Source organism: Melitaea cinxia, chromosome 11 (assembly GCF_905220565.1).
Source record: "Melitaea cinxia chromosome 11, ilMelCinx1.1, whole genome shotgun sequence".
NCBI lineage: Eukaryota > Metazoa > Arthropoda > Insecta > Lepidoptera > Nymphalidae > Melitaea > Melitaea cinxia.
The window spans coordinates 3,323,221-3,345,416 of record NC_059404.1 but is presented as its reverse complement, the minus strand read 5'-3'; the positions used below and the strand labels follow the sequence as shown (position 1 = coordinate 3,345,416).

Here is a 22,196-nt window from a genome sequence, read left to right as displayed (position 1 = left end):
AGTTTATTTCAGGATAAGTTTTTATTATATTGTCAGAAAGATAAGTTAAAAATAGATTTACCTATCTTTTATTAAATTTTCACAATCACTGTTAAAATTATTATTATTATTATTATATAAGCCTTTTTTCATATCCATGACTTCATATATGTATATAGAAAACTATGTATCAATAAGGTGTCTGAGATTAATCTGTCATGGCCCCTTTCGGGTATAGGCCTCCTCCAATTGTCCCCATTTTTGCCTGCTGTCCTGCTTTGCACTGTTAAAATACTTAATATAAAAAACATAAACATAAACATAGTCATATGGTAACATTTTGAATAAGTTGGAAAAATTTAAAATTTAGAAACAGGTGTAACCGCCATCGCTTTTATAACCTCTAAAAGACGAGACCTCATTGAACCAACAAGCCGTGAGCAGATATATCGATTCGCCGCATTTCCTCCCAAATAGAATTACAGTGACTAATAATAGTTTGTTTGGTTCTTTCATTTTGATGCGACCATCGTTGGACCATAAGGCCCCAAAGATTTTCTATCGGGTTGAGTTCCGGTGATCTTGAGGGCTACAGAATTACCCTTACGTCAGTGTTTAAACGAAACCAGGCTCTTACGATCCTAGCATTATGAATTGCACAATTATCTTGAACAAAATCAAATTGTGACACTTCGTTCTCCGGGTAAACATTACAGACTCTCGGTAGCATGGCATTCTGATGCACGTCGATATAATTTACAGCCGTCGCTCGAGGAGGTAGCGAGCACAATTCTTCTACGCCATCCGCACTCATCCAGCCCCAAATATTTACGGAAATTCGACCTGATTCTCTGTTTGGGATTACGTGATCATTACTATACCATGTTGAATTATATCGCCAAAGGTAAAGACGTCCATCCTGACCGGATTTAAAAGTTTTTTCATCACAAAACACTGTATTAGATCAATCAAAATATAAGTGCTCTCTGGCGAAGCTCAGACGAGCAAGTCTGTGAGCATCCGTCAAATATATTTTCTTGGCGTAATGCCTGTGACGCAACCCCATGTAATGTAGATTATTGTTTGGGCACTCACATTGAACATCTTTAAAAATCCGCAAAATGTTTTGTAGGCTTAAAACCATTGATTTCATATTCCCGTCTCATGAATTCTCTATCGTTATTGGAGAGTGCAGCCGGCGACCACATCTTCTGCGATCCAACAAACTTCTTTCCTCTCCTTCACGACGAATCCGAAACCGTACACAACGTCTCGATATATTCAAATTCCGCGAAATCGCACTGATACTGCATCTCTCATTAAATTCGGCATTATTTGTGCCCTTTCGGCAATGGTCAAGTTGGCAGGCATTGAAGATGATATTTATATGCAGTTGAGTAAATAACGCGGAAAATATATCGATTTTAGAGGAAAATAATAATAGAAATTATTTTAATATATTTGACAAAATGTCAATTGTTAGTTTTCTTTATTAAATGGAATTCGTCTATTTAAATAGTTTTTATGACTTTTGTTTGGAAACATTTCAATTTCTTTGTAAAAATTAATGTCCTTTTTTATTTTATTTATAGGTACCTAATAGAGTTTAAGATGTCATGTATAATAATGACGTATGAATACTTATCAATTAGGTTTACGTCATTATTGTATGTCTCTTACAGTAATATCTTTTAATAACGAACCTTGTTGTAATTTTTGATGACAAGGAAACTAAATAAAAACTGGTACACCACTTTCTTGGCCGACCGTACATACCTTAACATTCCTTGAAATATTCCACATAACAATACTATTACTGAAATAAATAATTTTATAATATGCCATACAAAAGAATATTTGACTTTGGAGAATTTGGAGCAGGATATATCCACCTGTGCCCTACCTCAATTAAGGATTGTTTTCTGACAAATAAATATCCAGCTCAACTTATAATATCATTTGTAATTGTATTTTCGAAAACCCAATATTTTATACGAAAATAGTAGCCATACCAAAATAAATGTGTAGTTTCTTATTTTATGCGTTAAATATACAATTAAGTTTTACAGAGCAGAATAAGAACAGATAGTAGAAGAACAGATAGTTTATATTACGATATATATAACGCAAAGCGCTTCCTCTTTTCTACCTAATTATTTCGTGCCTCAGCGGGGTCCATAATAGTGCTCTGTATCTTTGAAATAAGTACACTGTGGATTATGGTTATAAAATAAATAAATAAAATAAATAAATAAGTTATTTAAAAGTGTAAATCAAAGACTATTTATATACAAGGTAATTTAATAGCAAAGTGCTAATATGAAATTTTGTGTAAATATAAAATCGTGCATTTGATGGTTTGCAAAATAATAAAACTTATATCCTAAAAACGCATAAAAATAATTACATCTGTATATAAAATTGCCAAAAGCAAAGTAACATTATAAACAGTGCCAACCGTTAATTAATATTTAAAATAATAAAAATATAACTTAATAATATTATAATTATGTGGCTTTTGTGTCTTTTCGAAATATGTCTTAAACTTTAACAGTAACACTAAACCTACGATAATATTACAATTAATTCCTTATTATAAGGCTTATTCGACTACAATTTGGACTTTCGCTCTCTTTTGAGAGGTACAGAGTTATAACATTTCCTATTTAGCCTTGAGTCCTTCTTGAGGTAATGTTACGTCTAAGTTAATTCTTATATTATAGTAAAGCAGTTGAATTTAGTACCGTCAAATGTTTTATTTCTTGAATATATCAAGTTTTTTTTTTTTTAATATTTTCTTTTATTTTATCTGTGCCCTGATAATACAGACGTTAAAAAGATATGCGATTTGGTGCAGTCGTTCGTAAGTTATGCACGTACATACATAACTTTTGTAGGTATAGATCAACTTAATTTAAAAACGCATTTTGTGTAATGTATGTGTGACTGTTTTGCTAACACAATGATGTCACGTCAAAGTCATATTATATGACTGTTAGAATTTTTCGAAACAGCTATTTTAATTTTTTTTTTAATTCTTAATTCACCATTTTAATTATGAGAGTCAAACCCATTAAAATATAATCATTTTATCTTTCCAATCCTTAAACCCAATAAATTAAGGACGATATACTAATAACAATTTACACATAATAGTTAAATTAATTAACTAAATGGATCTGCCGAGTCAGTTTCCACTCGAGTGCGGTGAGCGCGTTCGACGGGTGATTATGATCGTTGTTCAGAGACACAATTTCATCTTGGATTGTGTGTACTTTGGCGGTACAGTCGGCGTTTGAAGCACATTTCCAAATCTTTTTAATGTGGTTCAAGCAGTAACTTCTGCAGATGAAAGAATATCCATCCACAACAAGCTGCCTTGTGCCACGGCTTGACGTTCTAAAAAATGCTGCAAGAAAATACGTTTTATTAGGTTATATTCAGAACATTTCCTAAAGCCTGGCCAGGAACGTTAAATATACAATCTTAAATACCAATAAAACAAATATATTTTCGCTTTGAATCTTTATTATCCCATCGTCTTATTATCCTAGGAAATTTTTAATAGGTACTAATTACACCTATCGTCTCTAAATATATTTCATTTAGATAATAAAAAATACTTTTTTGTTTCTTAAAATTCATTAATATTTACATAAATCTCTGTCAACTTAAAATTTTGTAATTGAAACAGTTTAACAAAGTAGGTAACCAAAGTGATAAATGAACTATAGAACCTTATACTAATGTTGCCAACCATAATTTGGTTTATTAAATATTTTGGCCGACTTCAAAAAAAGCAAGTTTCTTAATTCAACTTTATTTTTTATGTAGGTTATCTCATAACTTTTACTGGGTGATTTTGATGATTCCTTTTTTAATCGAAATCTGATGCTTGTCGTGTGGTCCCATTTGAGTCTGATCATGATCTGACGAGTGCTTTTTGAGTTATGACTTACAATGCTGATTTGACTATTTTTTTCGATGACCTGCATTTTGTTACTTGTACGATGTATTAGATCGAAGAAAAGTAAACAAAATGCATCTTTGACATCAAGATTTCCTGACTGAATACGCTTAAATAAATTTTGTGTAGCTCTTACTGACACTGCATTAGATTCGTAAATGTCACAATTTTTTTGCGGCTTGAGCTGTTTTTTTCCATTTTTAAAGTAAAACTAAAATATATCGAATTTCTTCGTTGGATTTACCCATTTTTGCGGAAAGAAAAACAAAAGAAAAGGGGCGAGAAACTGAGAGAGAAATTTCATTTTTGAAATGTAAAATACAAAAAGAGTTTTTCCCTACGTATTAAATTGAAGTTGGTCTTTTTTTCGCTTGCGAGCAAATATAATTAGTGACCTAGCGACCTAGAGAACCTAGCGAGTTTCCTGAAAGAGTGACTTAGCGTGTCAAAGGTAAAATTTGGATTTTTATTATTTTTGGGAATATTTTCTAAATCAGTGATTGTGACGTGTTTATTATAGGCGTTTATTATTAGTTATTGACTTTTGGTGTATTTCTCTATAACTTTACCCATGACCCATCATTGCCTCTCATGTATGGTGGAGCTGGATGCGTGTGTATCAGATCGCCAGGTGTAAATATCCCATCTCTGCTGTGAACAAATGCTTTACATCCTCTTTTCCGCTTCGAACAGTACCAGATGACCTTTCCCGAAGTACACTCCCACTGTTTTTTATACGTGTAGTTGTTGAACATTAGTAGTGGGTTCTTTTTTCGATTGCTTGGCAAAAATGATACTGAAAAATACATCTTAGTTATAGAGAACTGCTGCATAGTTAGAATATTGGTTTGTTTTTTGGGAAAAAAATGAAAGAGAAAGGAGATAGCTCAGTAAAATGCATGAAATCATAGAAAAATTATTAAACTTTAATAATATGATAATCAAATAAAACAAAAACTGGAAAACTTTTCAAAATTCTAATCGAATAAAAAAACTTCGAAAACGTGATTTAACGTAAGGTTTCCGGTAATTTGGAATATTGTATTCTAAATTATATTTATCTTTTTTCTTTAGTAATCGGTACCATTTTTTCTTAGAAACTAATAAATATCTCATCTTTGTAATAGTTTTTTCGTCGTTAGTTATCTAGGTAATCAATTTGTTTTGAAAAAAAATAACCAAAAAATATATTAACTAATCAGTCAAAATAAACACTATCTGTGTTCACTGTTCAGTTTGAACTTAGAGATTAATATTCTAAATGTATAAACCGGATGTATGAACCGGAATGAACCACCACAAGCACCGTGAACCCACAATTCGCACATTAAGCCCTGTATTCATTCTTCACACCTTTATCCTCGTTATATTTTTAATTACAGAAAAAAACAATCTCACACTCATTTGTCGTTGCAAATTCGTCGGACGAGTCTGTATTACTACCAGATATAGAACCAGGATCCGAGTCTGAAGAGTCACTGTCGATCATATCTTTCTTGTTTGTCTTGTTTGTTATTTTCTTCTTGTTTTTTTATACGTTTTTTTCGCTGTTTTCTTTATTTGATTTTTAACTTGATCATTATCAAGGTCCTTTTTATGAGAAGAACTTGAAATTATTGCCGATATTACAGCCTGTATTGCCTATTCTCTTTCTTACTACGAGAGATTTCTTCACAGAAGAAATATCAGGAGTAACAAGTATCACGATTCTCCAATTACAGAGGAATATCCGTGTGGGAGGCAACTGTCGTTGAAATATATTTAGACTTTTAATCCGCTTCAAAATCTTATGCAGCGGTCATAAAATCGACTTGGCTTTTTGCAGTAATTTCTCCAGTTTGGCATTTTATATAGGCTTTTCCAACTACACTCGCGTGCAACTGAATCGACTCAAGCCGTATATTGGTATATAAGTTTGATTTTTCGGAAAATGGCTTATCCGATTTTTGTAAAAGTTTTTTTTATTCCAAAGACATATATTTTTTTTCATAAATATAGCCATTTTCAAATAAACAATGAAAAAACTTTCTAAATAAATACGGTCAAACATGAGCGTTACAGAAATTACCCGTTGCGGTACCCATGAGTTGCGAGACTAAATCATGTATAAGAGCTCACGTGACCCATATTTCTTATCAATCACTCGTCAGACGTTGACAGGTACACATCTCCTTAAGCTCCCAGTATTTTATTCGCGATCCAATGGACACTACCTCAGAAGCAGCGGTCTAAGTTGTAGGTTTGTTGCAACCGGGCCATAATCAAAGGCAAGTCGCTCGTAAACTTAACATGAGCCAATCAGCTGTTTCATGAGTATACAGAAGGTTTCAAGAGACCGGTGGCTTTGTTCGGAGACCACAAACCAATAGACACCGGAGCAAATCTGAGACGGACGACCGCTTCATTGTCTCAACTTCGTTGAGAAATCGTTATCTCACGGACGTTGATGTGTAACAGGAGCTCAGAAAGGTTCGAAGAGTGGCTGTCAGTCAGTGGCCAATTAGAAGACGGCTGAAGAAATACAATTTAACTCCTAAACGGCCAGCCAGAGGCCCGAAACTGACTGCAGGTCACCATCAAGCCCGACTTTAATTTGCTCGTGAACACCTCAATTGGACTATTGAGCAATGGAGCTCCATCCTGTTCACTGATGAGAGCAGAATGTGTCTCCATGGCAATGATAGAAGAGACCGAGTATACAGGCGTCCAGTGGAACAATTCTCGCAATGCTCTTTCGCTGAAACAGTATCATATGGCGGTGGTTCAGTCACGATGTGGGCTGGAATATCATATGAAGGGAAGACCGAGCTTGTTTTCGTGCCTGGTGGTGGTCGGAGTGGTGGTCTAACAGCTCAAAAGTACGTGGAAAACATTCCTCTCGATCATGTTGTACCTTATGCAGGGTACATAGTAGAAGATTTTCTATTGATGCATGATAATGCTCGGTGTCATACAGCAAGTGTTACTCGCCAGTTTCTTTAAGAGATGCATATTGAGACGATGATGTGGCCAGCCCTCATTCCTGATCTGAATTGCATTGAGCATTTATGGGATGAGCTCAAACGGAGGGTGCGAGCTAGAGATACGGCTCCATCAAGCATCGTGGAGCTCAAAACTACGCTAGAGGAAGAATGGAATACGATAACTCAAGATTTTATCAAAAAAGTGATAAAATCAATGAAAAATCGCATGCAAGCCGTTATAAAAGCTAGGGGAGGCAATACAAAGTATTGAAAATTTTAATTTTCTTTACTTCTATCAAAAATAAATTTTTTATTCATTATGTTGTTGTTTTCATTTTTCTTCATTTTTTATGCATTTTTGTCAAATTAAATTTTATCAATAAATACTCAACCGATTTTTCTCATTAGGATAGCATTTTTTAAGAGAAAAGATTAGGCTTTCAAACAAAAAAAAGAACAAGAAAATCGGATAAGCCATTTTTCTCAAAATCGAACTTTAATACCAATATACGGCTTGAGTCGATTCAGTTGCACGCGAGTGTAGTTTAACAATATTTGTATAGTGTTAAGGGTCTATTATTTTCTCTGATAAACAACCAAAGTTGTTCACTATAGTAAGAAATTAAGGGCTCCATGGAAGTGCGATCCAGACGTTAAACTTTAAATCTACAATGAGATGGTAGTGACAACATAGTCACACAATGCTGTTTTGCAAGATCTATCAAAATCCCGATGGATATGCTTTTCCTATAGATTGAACTCGTGACGTGAACTGTGACTTAGAGGAGATCGGTGCTGATGGTGACTTTTTTTATTATAATGTGTCATATTTTTTATTTCTTGATCTTTTTACCCCTTATCCGAATTTGGATTATAACTTCATCAGTCAACCGCGACTATGGCATCTGTGACGTCATCGAAATATCTGGAATCCCAAAGTAATAATCGTGGTAAGTTCCATACAGTCAAAAGTTATTATATCTTCATCCATCTACCATCTTTCGTCCTACAATATTTTGGGCACGGATGATTGTGACTTGCTTCACTTATTCTGTAAGTGTCCTCAATGCTCTCGACGTACGCCTTACAACCGAGGTACCTGTTGGAACAGTACCAAATGACTCGCCCAGATACGCAGACACGTTGTTTCTTATACGTATAGTTGTCGTACATGAGTAGCGGGTTCTTTTTTCCACTATCCACAAAACATACTGAAAAATAAAACTTATTCATTCTACGGTCTGACAAATGTAATACAAATCTAGAAGTTTTTATATTAATACAAATTTATTGCTAAATAAAATTATCTAGTCTCAATATAATAGAAAATAAAAACAACATTTTTCAAATGAAAAACAATTGTCAGTATTGAAAACAATTTAATGAAAGTTGTACAATACACGGGTAATACAATAATTAGACGATTTAAAATTAAATAAAAACTATTTTAAATAATATAATAATAGTTAATTTCATGTTATTTTAACAACTTTTGTCCAGTTGATCTTTATAAATCAAATTAGGTAGATGAAAAACATGTAAAACTGTTTGATGCTACATTTGCAATAAACAGTTATGCAGAAGAAATACTGCCTTTAAAATTTATTTACTAAATAAATTTTACAGTATTATTTTATCTTAGAGATAAATAAATTAATTATGAATATGCGAACAAACTTATTATTAGTCTAGTCAACAAGTTCAAATACGTTTTGAATAGATATAAAGCTGCTAAAAATGTGAGCCATAGCTCATTCGATCTGGAAGGACGTCTAGAAAAACTGATCAGAAGGATTTTCTAGCATGCAAAAAAGCGCAAAAGATATTAACAAATAAAGTTGCAAAAAAAAAGGGATTTCGTATTTTGTTATTAACTCTGAAACTATTAACATTTAAGAAATTATAAAAAAAAAGTTGCTTAAAGAGAAGGAAATTTCCAATAAAAAAGTCCTGACTTCAGCAGTTCTATCTCTATCTATCTAAAATTATAAACAATAATTTTAATTTGATGCCGAAAATAGGGCTCCGTTGACTAGACTGCTAAGTACTTACTCATACGGTAAGATTCACAGTGTTTTATTATAATTTCTACTTGAGTATTTTACAGATAATTGCGACAAAATGTTCATAAAATTACTAAAAAATTAAAATGATAGTAAGTACCTGTTATATAATAAAAAACACATTCTTTTTTCTTAAGTTATTTTTATAATCATTCAGCCAAAGGCACTTCTAATGTATGAAGTTAAGTACATATTACTCAAAAATTTATAAATTATGTCAAGTAAATTTTCAGTAACTAATTTAATATTTTTTTGTCACTAAAGTTATACATTTCTAGAATTGAATTTTAAATTGATGACATAGTTTTAAAAGCACCTTGTACAACATCTCTGGCATGTTAACAGCACTAAATGATAATTAGCAATTTTGATATGGGTTTCGAATTATCATTACAGTATATGTCTAAATAATCTATCTTTTAAAAGATTTTTATTAAATGAGCATTAAAAAAACTCAGTAAGTATATATGTTCCTATATTCTCTGAGTTTTATTGCATCTGCTATAAGTTGAAAATAATTGGATATCAAAAAATTGGTTGATTTTTTATTTATCATGTCTGAAAGATTAATGTTTTTTAAATATTGATTATTGCTATTTATATTTATTTTTCTAGATAATATCCAGATAAAGGATTACCTATATTTCTAGATTAACTAGTACACCTAAAATGTATAACTAATGATATCAAACGTTGAGTAAAATTCGTTCATTTTGCAATACGTAAATAGTTATTTTTAATAACAACGCCTATACTTCTAAAGATTTATGAATGAATCTTGAATAATTCAACAAATTCTTTTGCATGATATGCATAATCGTAAAAAAATATTATTTACAAAACTAACATAATCAATTTTGTATAATTTCAACGAAAAAGTTCATTCTTTTATAAATATTACCAAAAAAAAAAAAACATGTATGTACATATTGCAGTGATAGAGTACAGAAGTCTTAATTAATAGAATGGACAAAGCCGATATGTCGTGAAAATTCTTACACAAAAAAAAAACACACTAACAACTCGGTTTTAAAACCTATTAGTGTAAATCTCCTATTTTCCTACAAATTGAATCTTAGATTCTATCTTAGAACTGGATACAGATGGTTATTTAAGATAATGTGGGGCAATTTTCGGAGCAATTTGTCTGATCACTCCCAAGCGTGGGTAATGACAGTGTTGGTCGAAAACCGCATGGATTCTGTCGATATGATCAGGATCCGATTTTATGAAGGCTTTGCAACCAGTTCTCGTACGTCTCGAGCAGTGCCAGAGGACGCCGCTACCAGACAAAACTTTGTACGTGTAAGTAAAATTCTTGTACATCAAAAGTGGATGCTTTCCTTTTCCAGATGGTATAAGTATACCTGTAAAGGGATATGTATTAGTTTATGGCATGAATATTCCTCTTTTTTAACTTAATGCAGAAATAATCAATCAATATAAAAGAAATAGTTAAATACCTTATGCTGCATCTCAGGCGAATATACCTTAACAATATTATATATTTGTCAAAGTTAATAAATATTAATACTGAAAGGTACAGTAATATAGTAGTATAGTTTAATTTTCAAAAGGCAGATATTTGTCAGAAGCGTTAGCAAGTTGCAATGATCTAACGATCATCGTTACGCCCGAATTTCATCCACATCAATAGGTAAAACAACACCTAATTTTAAATTTTGTGGGCTAGCCTCTGCAAGACATGCAATATGGGCTGCTGGCTGCAGGCAGCTGGGCTGCAATATGGACTATGTTGAAAGAAACGAGAATATTAATAATATACGAATACTTTATTTACGTCATTTAACAGATATTTAAAATACAATAGTTTTCATGAATAATGTAAATAAGTCGTACCTACATATTATACAAATGAAAAAAAAAAACAATAGAAACGAAAGTAAAAAAAAATCAAACATTTCAATTTTTAAAAAATTAACTGAATTATACAAGGCCGGTCAATTTTATACTTAACTTATCAAATATTGCTATTATATACCGGTATTAAAATACACTATATACAAGTATTAGTACCGTTTCGATATTGCCTCAATGTTAAAATAATACTGATTCTAATATAAAACTAATGATATAAATTTCAATCTATACAAATAAATAAAATTGGAGTGTCTATTTGTAATATTAAAATAACCGCTTTTTACTAAATGCAGATACACGGTACACACACCAAAATAACTTTTTTTAAAATTTTTGTCTATCGGTCTGTCTGTTTGTTCCAGCTAATCTATAAAACGGCTGGGCCGATTTTGACGGGATTTTCACTGACAGATAGCTGATGTAATAAGGAGTAACTTAGGCTACTTTTATTTAAAAAAAATATTTATGGACTCTGCGAACTGAACCAATATTTTTTGGCCAAATTCCAAGCGGACAAAGTCGTTGGACGTTTCAATGATGTTGAAATAATACCGATTCTAATATGAAACTAATAACGTCAATATTTACTTCATTCAACAGATTTGTAAGAATATACCTATAATGACATAAGTATATTGCACAAAGTGATACTCTCTTTGTATGTTCAATGTTACGAATTGTTTTTAGATGTCCGGGTTTTTTTTTTGTTATCGCAGGGGAACTCATTTACGGGTGATATCCAGGACGCCCGGGTAGGCAGTCCTAGACTATGTCGGCTTCAACACTTGGAGGTGCACTACCGACCAAATTTCTGCGGGAGCCTTCAGACACTTTAATTGGGGGGTACCGGATCTGCAGGCAACAGGATCCCTCCAGCGACACACTAGTTAATATAATATACCATAAAGGTAAATTAACCTAGAATACAACCTTGCGAATTATAAATATTAATTATTATTATATAACAATTAATATTGGAACGAAGTTCTTTATGGCTGGCTTGACATTTGGCTGAGCGATCGAACTGAAAAAAATGTGATACTAAAACCGTAAGAAAAATGACGAAAAGTGACGTAATATCAGTCACACGACTGTATAATATAACGTTTGTAAAACTAAAATATTACTAGTAAACTTTTTTTAAAATTATTTATGTTATTTTATACTGTCGACAAAAATAAATAAAGCCATATATTTTTTATTTCATTTAAAAGTTTGAATTATTATTATTATTATTATTATTATTAAATTATATAAATTAATTTCCCAATACAATATAATTTCAGATTAATTGGATTCTTGGCAACTAAAATTAATTATTCTAATAATAAAATATTATCTTTTTTCGCTATAATCGACAACCTTAGCACGTAAATAATAACTTAGCGTTATTTACTTCTGACACGGCGAGTACGTTCTGTAGCTTCGGCGGCGGGTGATCATGTATTTTATATGCGTGTACCTTTGTGCCAAAGCTGATAGCTGAGGCCCTGCAACCTTTAAGACGTCTAGAGCAATACCATGAGATCCTACCATCAGCGTTGTGCTTTTGAAAACTATAGGTGAACCCAGAAAGTAGTAGGAGTGGATGCCGTCCACCTCTTTTGGTCCATAGAAACGTTCCTGGAAATATAAGTTATTAGTGAAACACTATTTACAGTAAAATGTCGTCATTATTTCTTACAAGTAATGAAGTTAATTGGATAAATTGATAAAATAACAATTGGAAATGGTCATTCAAATAAAATTTATTAAAAAATTATATCGAGATGTTAACCTCTAGTATAAAAATAATTTTATTGATACAAAACACGCCCTTAGCCGACTTAACCTTATATAGGTGTATGGCTTTATAAATAAAGAATTAAAAAAAAAAAAAAAAACACGCCCAATATATTCCGCTTTTCATCGAATAACAAGTTTGTAAAATTATAGATATTAGAATATTATAAATCACATAAGATTTGCTATATCATCATACCTTTTCAATAGTACTTTCAAAAGAGCAGTTCACCCCGAACTGCACCTTTGAAAGTACATTTAGTAATACAAGTAAATTTGGTTCATTAAAGTTAATGTTATTAAGCGACATTAAAGTACTTTTTTATTTATTTTTTTAAGTTTCAATAACCATAATTAAAACAACAATCATAATTTATTTATTAGTTATTTATTCATTACTAATTTATTTAACAAATTTATATCAACAGGACCAATGATTGGAGCCGTTAACATACATAGACATAAACGTATAATCTTAAACATTGAAAGTACTTAATTAAATGTAAGTGCAGCTTAAAATCAATATAATGATAAAAGTGTTACATATGTTGTTTGCTAATAATATTGACAATAACTAAATTTAAAAAATACACATTATCATTAAACGAAGGATTTGTAATATTATACGCTACAAAGTATCATACTTATTTCATGCGATTAAAAAAAAAAGGGAATATAATGTAGAAATTTTTTTATTGTAACAAACAATAAAACAAATAATGAATGAATGAGACCAATCAAATGAACCAAAGAAAGAATCAATGACCTCAACTATTATTTATTCTGCTGTAAAAATAATTTCAATATCAGTAACTAATTATGATTTTACAAAATATTCTTGTTGTATTTGACTACCTAAGCATTTATAGATATTTTGTTATATATTTTACACATCAAAAAATATCATGAAAATTTGCAAAATTATGCCGTATTACAGCATATTTTTATACTGTCACATTAATATATATATACGAGTATAACACTGTCTCAAGCTATTTTGTAAATTTTGTTTCTTGAATTTGAATATCGTGCTGCTAATGCCATAATAGTATGAATGTTGTTGTTATTTATTTACTCAAGAAAAAATAAAATAATAATTATTCATAAATTTTACAAAACATAAATGCAGTCTATAAAAAATAGAGTTTACGTATGTAAATTGCATTCATATTTTTAACATCTTAGTATAAATGGTGTTACAAAAATATAAGCTATTAATATTTGTTTTAAGGTTTGTAAACTTTGCAATGACTATTTATAAACTAAATATTTAACGCTATGCTAATTATTTTTTATGTATTATGGCCCATTAATACCTAGATTTAAACAGGCTAAGCTAAAAGGCAGCTTCTGTACTGTCTGGCCAATTTATTAATTGTAATTACAAATATGGACTTGCTCTTCAATACAACATTGACAATATTAATTGTTCTCATATACCTAGTTATCTATTTTTTAAATTTTAAAAATATCGTCAAAAGGCAATGCAAAATAGGACCTTAGTTATAATAATAAATTACATTTTTTTTTGAAAAATTAATATTAAATCTAAAACTTTTTACTCATTATTTTTAAACTTAATTTCTTAAGATTTTATGGGTTAGATCTACGTTCTTGGAGCCTATCTAGACGCTAAAAAAAGCTAGTAGGTATACCATTACGAAAAATTAACCCAGAATACGACCCTGCAAAAGATCTTATGTTCTCACAACAAATTCATTTCACGTCAATTGGATTCTCAGCAGCTGAAATTATTTCATCTTCATTTCGCTATAATCGACAACCATAGGACATCAATAATTCAGCGTTATTTGCTGCTGATACGGCTGTTACGTTCACTAAGTTCGGCGGCGGGTGATCATGTAGTTTATATGACTTTACCGTTGTGCCAGAGGTGACAGCTGAGGCTCTGCAGCCTTTGAGTCGTCTAGAGCAATACCACTGGACGCTACCATCAAAATTCTTATTTTGAACGCTATAGGTGAACCCAGAGAGTAGAAGTAGTGGATGCTTTGAACCTCTTTTGGTCCATATAAACGTTCCTGGAAAGTATAACTTATTAGTTTACAACTATTTACAGTAAATTGTCGTCATTATTTCTTACGAGTAAATAAGTTATTTGGATAAATTGCTTCACTCAAATAAAATAACATTTTAACATGGTAATTAAAATAAACTTTAATAACAAAAATATATTTGTATCCATTCAAAATATAATATACATCGAGCTTATAACCTCTAGTAAGACTAACATCATCTCATCGATACAAAAAACTTTAAATGCTGCTTGCTTGTAAAATTATAGATATTGTCACGGTTCCAATATTTGACTACAATGTTGTATAACGTTACAATATTTGACTTAAATAATTAATATTATACTTTACATAAGACATTGATTGGCTATATCGATGTACTTTTTCAATAGTAACACCAACAGTAGAGTTCAGGGCATTTGGTTCAGTGAGTGTTATTTAGCGGTATTATTTTTTTTTTACAAGTGATATACATCCACGGGCTTATGAACCCATGTCCTTTTTTATTCTAAAAACATGCCATTTTTATTTTTATTTTTTTCTATTTCAAGGTAGGCGTTACTCAGCAACATCGCTGTTCAAGTTAGACTATGTTTTTAATGTCTCCAAAAGAGACGTGAGTTCACCGACCGGTTCTTAATCTAATGTATGGTACAATTTGTTTTTTTTTTTGTATTATTATTATTTCCTTATAATACTATACCTACTTATATCTAGCTTAGCTTATTAAGCTAAGCTATTTAGCGGTATTAAAATATACGAGTATAAATACACTGCGTTACACGATTTTGGTACCGTCTTAACTGTTAGCTGGATTGAATAGGTGATTAGGACTAGAAGTCCCAAATATATGTGTCATTCATCTCGTCTAGTTATCAAGATACATGTCAATTAATTTTTATTTCAACTGCATTCGCTATAGGCGTATAAGAAACAGTTCACAATTTTGATGTATAACACTTTTTATTATTTTATTTTGCTAACTTATCATTTATATTCGAAAATTTTGACATGTTTGTACATATTTATTTGAAAATCCGACATAAATACTGGACTACGTGGTTGTCACATCTGTTTAAATGCACCAAATAAGTTTTATTACGTTTGCGGGCAGTATGTTGTGAAATCACAAACAAAAAATATTTCTGAAAAAGTGGGAAGTGCATATTTACCTCTTTTAGACATGCTGTAAATCAAGATAAAGCATGGGCACCTAAGTTTTTTTTTTGTATTTAGTGTTAATTTAATCTCAGATCTTGGTTTAATGTGAACATGCCATCAATGCCATTTGCCGCTCGCTCCACAAAAAATGTGTATGACGAAAATTTTTGTCAAGGCTATAAATAAATAGGCAGTTGGTTTTTGTTATATTTGACAGGATTTTCAAAGTTAAGTGGCACCAACTCAAAGAAGGAATATTTGTGGAACCACAAATACGCACATTGATGAACGACCCAATTTTTGACAAAAAGCTTACTAAGAAGAAACTTGATACCTGAATTTCACTGACAGTATTTATAAAGAACTTTTTAGGCAACCACAAAGCAAATGCGGAACAGCTAATTAACAATTAACGTAATAATTAATTACACGTTAAAATCATACGAAAAGTTGATTCGTTCTATATATATTCGTATATGATAAGATAGAATATCATTAAAAATTTAATTTTTTTTATCGTGATTTTTTTTATTTCCATTTTATCTTGTTATGGTCAGTGATGAGTAGGGTGAGAGGTTCCTAAGTTAGGGTTTTTTTTTAAACAACTTTCGTTCTTTCGCGGATAGTCTCATTTTTAATCCTATCTTTGAGAGAAACACCAAGCATAGCCCGTTCCATTGCTCGTTGAGCGACTTTAAACTTGTGGACCAGTCCCTTCGTCAGTGTCCACGTCTCGGCTCCGTATCTTAACACAGGCAGGACGCATTGCTCGAAGACTTTTGTCTTCAAGCGTATAATAATAATAAGCATATAATTAATAGATTGACATGATTATATTGTCAATCTATTCGTACTGAAGCAACTGTACAATATTTTATAGTAACATTATTTTTCAATTTTTATTTTAAATTCTTTTTTTTTTGGATAAATACATGTTAACTATACATTGTCATGAGAAGTGATGTGTGATACATTGACACATCATCTGTTCAAACGTGAAATTAATAGTATTTAGTGAAAATATATTTTTTTAATTAATAATAATAATAAACAAATAAATAAACGCTTCACACTTAACGGCCCCCAGTAGGACTTTCTCCTGTGTTGGGGGTCCGGAAACACAAATAATACACAAGCAAATATAATTAAATTTTACATGAAGATTAGAGCAAATTACAAGTACTTTGATTTTTTTTTTGTTTACGACCTTAATTTTGGAGGGACCGAGAGTTTTTTTTCCTTATAAAAATATTCTTATTTATTGGACAACATTAGGAACATTAACTAAGTTTATAATGTACTTAATGTTGATATTACAGCAATTTTAAAATTATTAGCTACAATGACTTTTTTACTATTTTTTTTAATGTAAAATTGTTTGACATTCAATGTCTGTCTAATCACCTTATGGCGAAATAAATATTTTCATTTCATTTCATATCATTATCATTCAACGAACAAAATAAAAACAACATTAATAATTAATTTATTAGTAATGTATTAATAACTAATTTATTTAACAACTTTCTTACAACAGGACAAATGATTGGAGCCGTTAACATACATAGACATAAACGTATAATCTTAAACATTGAAAGCACTTAATTAAATGTATAACGATAAAAATATTACATTTGTTGTATGTTAATAATATTGACTATAACTAGATAAAAAAATACACATTTTGATTAAACGAAAGATTTGTAATATTATACGTTAAAAAGTAACATACTTATTTCATGCGATTAAAAAAAAATAAGGAAATATAATGTAGAAAAAAAAAAATGTAACAAAAAGTAAAACAAAGAATGAATGAATGAGACCAATCAAATGAACTAAAGAAAGAATCAATGAACTCAACTACTATTTATTCTGCTCTAAAAATGATTTCAATATCAGTAATTATGATTTTACAAAATATTCTTGTTGTATTTGACTCAAGTTGTAATTGAATGAATTGTATTTGAGTTCAAGCAGGCACAAAAGAAAAGATTTATTCAAGGATAACATATTTTTGTTATATATATTTTACAGAACAAAAACATCACGAAATTTTGTAAAATCATGCCGTAATACAGCATATTCTTATACTGTATTCTTATACTCTTATACTGTCAGAATTCAGTCTAAATAGATCTAGACACTTGTAGCCTATCTAGAATTTTGCGGGCGAAGCCGCAATAAAGCTAGTATATCATAAAGAAAAATTAACCCAGAATACGACCCTGCAAAAGATCTTATGGTCCCACAACAAATTAATTTTACATTAATTGGATTCTCAGCAGCTAAAATTAATTCATCTTTATTTTACTATAGTCGACAACCATAGGACATCAATAGTTCAGCGTTATGTGCTTCTGATACGGCGGTTGCATTATCCAGGCTCGGCGGCGGGTGATCATGTAGTTTATATGATTGTACCGTTGTGCCAAAGGTGACAGCTGTGGCCTTACAGCCTTTCCTTCGCATAGAGCAACACCAGTTGATGCTACCATTGGCATTCTGATTTTGAAGTCTATAGGAGAACCCAGAAAGTAATAGGTGTAGACGCTTTAAGCCTCTTTTCTTTTTCCATATAAACGTTCCTGGAAAGTATATATTAACAACTATTTACAGTAAATTTTCATCATTATTTCTAACGAGTAATTAAGTTATTTGGATAAATTGCTTCCCTCAAATAAAATAACATTTTAACATGGTAATTCAAACAAACTTTAATAATGAAAATATATTGGTACCCATTCAAAATATAATATCTATCGAGCTTATAACCTCTGGTAAGACTAACATCATTTTATCGATTCGAAACATTTCCTAGATTACTATATCGTTTTTCATCTAATAACAAACTTGTAGAATTATAGATATTTGACAGTTGTTTTCCACAATTCACATATTACACTCATTGGGTATCGTAGCATGAGTTTTTCAATAGTACCCTCAAAAGTAGTTTATACTTCTATACTAATGATAATAGACCCCTCTAAAACTCTTCTTCTAAATAGACCTTAATCATCGCTACGAGTCATTTTAACAGTGCCATTCATTCTCTTACCGAGGTTATAATGAAGCTCATTTACAGAAACACATTTGGAGTATGCCCTAAAATATAATACACACTGGCCAGAGCTTATAAGTCTTATTAGCTCTAGATTTAAAGGAGCCCGAATTCTGCAAATTTGTCATACTAAAAAAAAAAGAAAAAAAAAGAAGTTTATAACTATAAACGATTTCAATCAATATTTTTTGATTTTGACATATTATAACCTATATACTCGTAGAATTGTAGTTGTACAATTGTAGACTAAGGACCTATTACAATAGGGTTTGATTGACCGTGATTAATTCTGACCATAATAATAACTTGTATTTTAAAGCATACTCACACAAATTATTCTTGAAACTTTTCAAAACATCAAATTTCAACAATAAGGCACTAATTACAGATATACAGTCAAAATTTGACATTAGTTCGATATTATTATGTTAGTTTACATATTTACATATTTAAACTAAAACTTGACTTTATATAATATTAATCTTGAAAATAAAATTTGAACAACGACGCGATGTGTAATGTTAATATTATGAATAAACTTAATCTTGTATAATTTTTCTTCCAAGAACATGCGATACATTAAATTATTCGATGTATTAAAAATTTAATATTTAAGTATACCCTTTTCGAGACAAATAGTTGTAATGAATTTTTTTTTAAAGTTTTATTTCTATTGTTCTTTCCATCTAAGAATAATTTCATTCTTTAGTAATTAAAAAATATTGATCATCATGTGACATAACCCTTTTTTATTTTTTATTAATTTAAAATTATTAGCATTGATTAACTAAACTTAAATTAAACTTAACTTAAATTTAAACGAATATATCATCATTTATATAAAAAAAAAAAAAAACAAAAAAAATTGCGTGCGTACAAAGTACACATGTCAGAAATGAAACTTCTTCGGCAAACTAATTTAACAAATTGAAAACAAAAAAACAAAAACAAAAGGCCAACGTCACGCGGTGTACCCATCCAAGTACTGACCGCGTCCGACGTTGCTTAACTTCGGTGATCGGACGAGAACCTATGTATTCAATGCGCTATGGACGTTTAAAATTCGTGAATCCGTGACGCTTTTGATCCGTAAAAACTTAAAACTTTACCCCTCATGCGCCTAAAGAAGTTTCACTTCAAAAAAAAAAAACATTATTAAGAAAATTTAGTAACAACTGACACATTGATGTGTTCTTTGGTAAAAATTCGGCAAATACTATTTTATTTCAAAGTTGGTGCATATACTGTGTTCAAAAATTCTTAAAATAAATTATTATATTAGTAGTTATTATATGACTATAGGTTTACAAAGAAATCTAAGAAAGATAACTAATAAAGGTAAGGCCGACAGGGCCACAGTAAAGGGCGACAATCGACTAATAGACAAATGAGTATAATAGCCATAGCTGTGGTAGGTTGACAGGAGGTGCCGGGGCGAGATGGCGAATGCTAACTCCATCTCGCCCCACCCAGGCGGATGACTGCTCATGCGTTGTGGTTATTTAGTCAGTTGGAGTCTGACATTACCCTCAGGCGCTGTCCTCACGCCGGAGGGTATCAATAATGGATTTTCCCCACGTTAAAAAAAAGGTTGACAGGAGGTACAAACTATTTGGATTATGATCTACTTAAATTTTATGACATAAATAAAATGAAATTGTAATCTTCATTTATATTTACAAAATGTGTTGTTTGAAAAACTCAAGAACACCGATTGAAAAATAAAATTTGGTCGGGTGGCTTTTTTTTTATATATACAATCAATAACCATTTAGAGAAATGACACCCTTAGAGTTCACACTTTTTGTCTCACTTAGAAGTCAAAAGTAATATTTTAAATTGCGATGAGAGTTTTAGTAATATTGGATACGGAACCCTTAATGGGTAAAATTTGGGAAAAAAGTTTTTATGCGGAATTTGAAACAGAACTTATTCAGAAGAAGAAAACATGTTCGCGTTTCAATATACAAATTTTTTTTAGTATTATTTAAATTGTAAAATATAATAAGAGGGTATTTTTTGTGCTACACGTAGTAAAAATTTCTTCAAATGTATTTTAGTTCAAGTAAAGCCGTACAACAGTTTGTGAGCAATAATAAAAACTAATGGTAGTATTTCTTTTGGTAAATTACTTTTTCATAAATAAAGTACAAAAAGAAATGTAAGCGCGAGATTCTACAAACTATTGCTTATTTAAGCTTAAAGACCTAATTAATACATCGATATTAATTAGTAATTTTAGTATTACCTACTGGCCGGAAATATGTATGTACAATTAACCATTAAAGAATACTAAGGTAATTAAGATTTTAACAAATAGTAACAGTTGAATAACGGCCGTTTTCAATTATCTATATCTGGTTTTGCTTACCAACGAGAGGTTTTTGATACAATTTGTATGGAGCTTACGTCAAAATTTTATTTTTAGTAAACATATTCAAGAGATAGATAAAATATTCAAACTTGCCGACTGGGGTAGGGGATTAAATTAATCATCACAAAGATTTCAATATCAATACACAGAAACAATTATAGGTGGGGGACAGGTATATATGTGAGTATAGATAGATAATTATATGTAAGTATATGCTGTAATGAATGATATTATGTGTAAGTATGTAATGTAATGTAAAAAAATGTAAAAAAAGCATCGTACCACGTCCTAGCTTTACTAGGCAGTAACAGGACTATCGATTTGTAGTTCTAATGATAAATCGCCTATTTTATTATAATACATTTTTAACAAAAGGCATGGGCATTTTTAGCCCGTGGATGTTAATTTTTTAATTAAAATAAAATATATATACATAAATATACACGGTTCGCACAAAAAAGAAAACAAAATGATTAGATCTAGTAAATCCTCATAACTGTATCGTTCACTGCATTCTTCGTAAACTTCGGTTTCTTGTGACAATGTTTGCCAATATCTTCAATAACTTTGTATTGCAAGGTTGTGAAAAGTTTCGCCGTGCAACGTTTCGCCGTCCCCGGTTGGACCATCGTGCACCTCCAGGTAAAATGATCATTTCTAAATTTTTGCATGCTGTACGAGTACCCTTTGAAGATGAGAAGACGGCCTCCTCTCTGTGATAGAGCAAATGAGACTGAAAAATGTTAACTGGTTATTTTCATTTTAAAAGAATACGTATAATATTTTACATCTGGAAACAACAACACACAAGCTACAAGCTTCAAATACCCGGGTATCCGGGTTTCATTCAATATACCGGGTATTTGAAGCTTGTAGCTTGTGTGTTTCTGTGTGTGATATCAAGAACTTTTTTGTGTCATTAATTTGTTTAT

The 22,196-nt window shown here is 30.8% G+C and overlaps 2 long non-coding RNA genes across 2 annotated transcripts; both read right to left on the bottom strand.

The window, feature by feature from the left end:
- Positions 1–608: 608 nt before the first annotated feature.
- On the bottom strand, positions 609–22,083 carry LOC123657687. Its single transcript, XR_006743737.1, has 3 exons — positions 21,999–22,083; positions 16,926–16,931; positions 609–620 (listed from the first exon to the last, which is right to left on the bottom strand). It is a non-coding gene; the product is annotated as an uncharacterized LOC123657687 (long non-coding RNA).
- LOC123657686 lies at positions 4,455–5,858 on the bottom strand. Its single transcript, XR_006743736.1, has 2 exons — positions 5,218–5,858; positions 4,455–4,742 (listed from the first exon to the last, which is right to left on the bottom strand). It is a non-coding gene; the product is annotated as an uncharacterized LOC123657686 (long non-coding RNA).
- Positions 22,084–22,196: the final 113 nt, after the last annotated feature.